Genomic DNA, 5057 nt, shown 5'->3' on the forward strand with positions numbered 1-5057 from the left:
GATGCATCATCCTGACGGTGTTGTTCTCTCATAGTAAAAGTAGCATAAATAAATACATATACAACTAGTTGCTTGACATAATGTTATTAAAACATAATTAAACAAAGCATTTTCATAAAATCCAAGAATAATTGAGAATGTAGACACTTGTTTGTGTGCTAATAATTAGGTCAGGTTCTTTGATCAGTGCAGCACAGAAAACAAGACAATACTGTAGCTTTGACAACTCACAATCGAAAAATAAAAGCCCCCGCTCACTTGCAATACACCTGACGGTGTTTTTTCTTTGTTAAGTTATGCCGTACTCACATGCTGCAAAACCTGTCAACACGAGCAAGAACAATCTCTTCTAATGAGTAAGCCTTAGGGAAGCAGTGGTATAGGCTTCTTACAGACTGGATTAGTGAATGTGGTGGTAAGGCTGTCTCCCGAGGGTGCTTACATCTACACTATCAGAGTCACAGTGACTTCGTTGTCAAGGTCAAGCAAATGAGTCAGGTGGGATGGCTCACTGCAGGCAGAGGGAGCACAACTGTCCTCCATCCGTCACGGCATGATACAGCTTGACTGTGGTGACTTAATGCCACTGAGCCATTGTGGCTCAGCGGTTAGTGCTGCCATGTCACAACGAGAAGGGCACAGGTTTCATTTAGGTTCTTTGAGGAGTGTGTTTAATCTCACCATTCTGGCACTGGTTTCAGTCAGGTGCCTTAAATATTTTTTTTTCCTTTCTTAATGAACCGTAAACAGAAATGAAAATATCATATGAGGAAATTACTACAATCAAGCCATAGTTTCCATTTATCTTTGCGCCAGAATGTCACTGGGCAAGATGCCTTGCAAGCTGTTTGCAGGGAATTGTGAATATAACAGTTAATACTTTACTGTTGCTTCCATTACAGCTATATCAGCAGTGATATCTTGGGAAAATAAGATGCTTAGTGTGTGAGAAATAGTGTGTCCCAGTAGGCAAGCTTCCATAACCACCACAATAGTCAGAGGGATAAGCCAGCACAGCTCTAATTAGTTCAACAGAGGAACTTTTAAGGGCTGCATCAGAGCCAGGGGCTGAATAAATACATATAAATCTCCAACAGAAAAAAAATCAGAGTAATATTCCTTTCATTGCGATCAGCATTAACCTGAAGCACTCGTCTGCTTTGCTCTACAGTGTGTGAGAGCCTTTTTCTGATAAGCTAGATACACCTATTGAATTTGCTGATTAAAGTCATATCAGGCAGTGCTCCTGACAGCTGTGCAAAGATACAAGTCTGAAGTCTGTGGAATCATTTTCAGAACACCACAAGTTTCCCACACCAGAAAGGATGAATGCTACACAGCTGCATCAGAAAAATTATTTCATATCCATGCTAAAATGGTTTTCATTTAAAAATGAGGCTTCTTTCTGGTGAGATGAAGCTAAGGCCCCTTGAGTGATTTACTCACTTTCTCTGGAAGCTCTCAGGCTGCCTGGAGAACTAGAGGCTCCTCCATCACTGCCTCCTTCACTCTAAAAGCCCAGCAGAAGACCCTCATAAAAGCATGAGCCATCACTCGTACTCCTGTTTCACACTCTGTAGAGTAGATGTTTTTTCATCTTCGACCTTAACTGGTCATCTTACACTCTTAAAAATGCTGGGTTATTTTGACAATTCAACTGCTGGGTAAAAGCCGTAGGTTTGTAAGTTGGGTTATTGTGACCAAATATTGGTTCAAAAGTCATGACTCAGGAGTTGGGTTGGTAATGTGCCAGGTTCTTCAATTCACTCCACAGCTTGACTAATAGGTTGGGCAGCTTTGATAAAATATTGGGTCAAATTTTTACCCAATTGTTAGGGTTGAAGATAAGCCTGAGAAGAAGCCACATCACTCTTCACAAACTGCCTTTTTCAATTCTTCTCCACTACTATGAAATAAAACATGGTAAGTAAAAAGTGAATTCTAACAGTTTGAAAATCATAGGGTTGATAATACAATTTGTTGGTTTAATCTAGACCTTTACCTACTCGTTAAAGGTCTTTTAACAGATAACACCTGCCAGCTTGTGATGAAGAAAGCTATTTCTACTTAAAAATACTTGATATCATCGTTTAAATTTATTACTTGAAATGAGGCTAATGTTGCTCTGTTTGACAAACTATTTAGAGATCACTGTATGTAGAACAAAGAAAGTATGAGATTGGGTGTTGCATTTGTGTGAAAAAGGTAAAAAAAAAAAAAAGAAAAAGGAACACAGTCTATCTAAACTATTTACCTCGGTAGCTTTAAGGTCCACCACTCCAAAATTTACGTGTAATCAAAGTAAAATAAAACAAAAAACAAAAACAAATTTACTGACTCCTAAATATCATTTGTATTAAGCCTTTTGGCTTAATTCAAAATCTTGGGCCCATTAAAAAAGAGGTCAAAGTAACAGAACTCTTCTCATAAGCTGGCAACAAACAATACTGCTAACTCAAGCAAACTAACCTAACTAAACGAGACAAAGGGGAAACTTAAACAGTGGCTGATCAGCCAACAAAAACACAGAAAGGTGTAGAACACACAAAACCCAATTAAAACTAACATAACAAATTTGATTTCCCCCCATGCTCCCGAGTAGTGGTATGACCCAATTTGCAGGTCTCCACATAAGCTTGCTCCGCCCCTTTTCCACCTTTCAGCTCATCAACCAAGGGACTGGGAGCAGCTGCCACTGAGGTAACTCAGAAAACAAAGAAAGATTAAATCAGACATACATAACAGTGAAAACTAAAATGTGTGCACTTATTTTAGAATACAGTATTATGTAATTGTATAAGTAAATTCATTCTAAACTAAAACCAATTCTTTATTAGCCTGTAAATTAAATCCTACATTTAAAGAAAGAAAAATATAAGTGTAGTGTTATGGTTAAGCTTCTGATGTTTGGTAGACATTAGCACTGTGTGGCTGAAACTGCAGCCATCACAAGTAGATTCAATTATTCTAAAATGACCTTAAAAGTGTTTTAACTTTAATTATTTAACATAGGAACATCCGTGAGGTACATGAGGGGGACATCTTTGGTTGCCAGTCTTGAGGAACACCATATCCATATATGAGGGATGGAGGGTCCAAATACTTATTTTACACTTAATAGAGCGCTATGGAGAAAAGTGAGTATTTCTTGTACATAAACTAAATAAGTTATAAGTTGTTTTTTTTTGTTTGTGTTGGTTTGTGTGGCATTTTCACTGTGGCTACATTTAGGCTTCTTGGTCAGAAGAAGGACACTCCTGGGACACTGCACTGTGCTGGCCCAAGTAAAATGACTCCAGTGGCAGCTCCTAAAGTGTGTGTGCTGGGGTGATGAAAACAAAGAGGACCAGTCAAAAATGTTTGATTTCTTCTATTTTTCCAAAGCTTCTGCTCTTTGTACTCGTTTATTTTACAAGAAATCTACAGAAAAGTAAAGTTTTTGCTTATCCAATTTAATTACCTGCAACTGTTTTTGCTTTCAGCCTAACTTCAGGAATAAAGGCAATTTTAGCATCATGAATAGTAGATCAGTTTCCATGTTTAAAGGACTGCCATGGCACAGGACTTCAATGGATACACACAACAACAATTAAAAAACCTAAATATTGGGCAGTTTTTCAATCAGTATACTGAGTGTCATTGTGATTATAAAAATAAATATACAGTTTGTGTGTACTCAGTTTCCATATCTTTAAAAGATGCATGCACATTATATGTCACTCATTCAAGTGACATCTTCAGTCATATGCACATTATAGATGCATAAATAATAACATTTGTTTAAATCTATTGCGAAGTTGGCAAAAAGGTTTGTACAACCTTGTGACAGTGTAAAGTGTATGAAACATAATACTTGATCTTGGTTTAGTCCATCTCCTAACAATTAATTGCCAGCATTCACAACCACAGACTGGTCTACTTTGTTGTTGTTTTGTCCTCTCTGAGCAAATGTCAGGCATAGTGTTGGAGCTCACAGCTTCAGGATTACAGACAACTTAACATTAACCAAACAACTACGACTCAAATATGATCAAATGAATGAGGGCTCATTTAGCTATGGAAGCGTAAAATGTTGCTCATAAAGGTGCATGAAATGATCTGAGAGGGAGATTCCCTCTTGCCACTTTTCCAAAGTGTTGATGTATGTTAAATACTGAAAAAATCATCAATTCATTAGTTTTTTTTTTTTTTAAAGTTAAGAGTTTTTACATGTAATTTGTTCTATAAACAGAGCTGGCTTTACATAGCATGTCTTTATGTGTATTAACATGTACATGTTATGTAACCAAAGACTAATTTGAAATAATTGATATAATATAATGAATTATATACTTTTTTTTTTTACATGCATGTAACTTTAATTGATATATTTTTTATGAATTTGCTGTCCATGTTTTATGTATCATACGGCAATAAAAAGATTTTTTGAGAAAATCTGTTTTGAATCTAGTTTTCATTAGCTGAATTTTATAATAAGTAGAAATCTTAACCCAAATATTAATGGTAATATAACCCATGTGATGGGTTCTGACTTTCGACCCAATGTGTGGTAACCTCAACTTCAAACATTGGTCAATTTAACCCAATTTTTTGATAGATATCCTAACCCAGTGTGCTGGGTCAAACCAGTAACCTAACCCTGTTAAGTTGAAACAACCCAGCGTTGGCTCGATCCATATTTGACCCAGCATTAGGTTACTGATTGGGTCATTTTTAACCCAGCATTTTTAAGAGTGTACAACAACAGCAGCAACTATTGCATACACTTAACTACTAGGGGTGTGACGATACACAAAATTCACGGTTCGGTTCGGTTTGATACTTTGGTGTCACGGTTTGATATTTTTTCGATACAAAAAAATGTTCATGCCTTTTTAATTTGTCATTTATTCAAATTATAAATATATATTTTAACTCAAAAATACAGTTTTTAAATTTAATGTTGCTGTAACAGCAAAATAATAAAAAATAAATAGATCTATCTGATCGAGAAATCACTCATCTTTGGAAAAGAGAGTTTATTACAGAGAAAGGTCTCTTTCCAAAATAAAAGCTAT

General features: G+C 36.1%; 1 long non-coding RNA gene across 1 annotated transcript; it reads left to right on the top strand.

Moving 5' to 3' along the window:
- The first annotated feature begins 2623 nt into the window (after nucleotides 1-2623).
- LOC101485773 (uncharacterized) lies at nucleotides 2624-4151 on the top strand. The gene is made up of 3 exons (XR_190903.3): nucleotides 2624-2700; nucleotides 3013-3137; nucleotides 3232-4151. It is a non-coding gene; the product is annotated as an uncharacterized LOC101485773 (long non-coding RNA).
- The last annotated feature ends 906 nt before the right edge of the window (nucleotides 4152-5057 follow it).

Source organism: Maylandia zebra, linkage group LG1, assembly GCF_041146795.1.
Source record: "Maylandia zebra isolate NMK-2024a linkage group LG1, Mzebra_GT3a, whole genome shotgun sequence".
Classification (NCBI taxonomy): domain Eukaryota; kingdom Metazoa; phylum Chordata; class Actinopteri; order Cichliformes; family Cichlidae; genus Maylandia; species Maylandia zebra.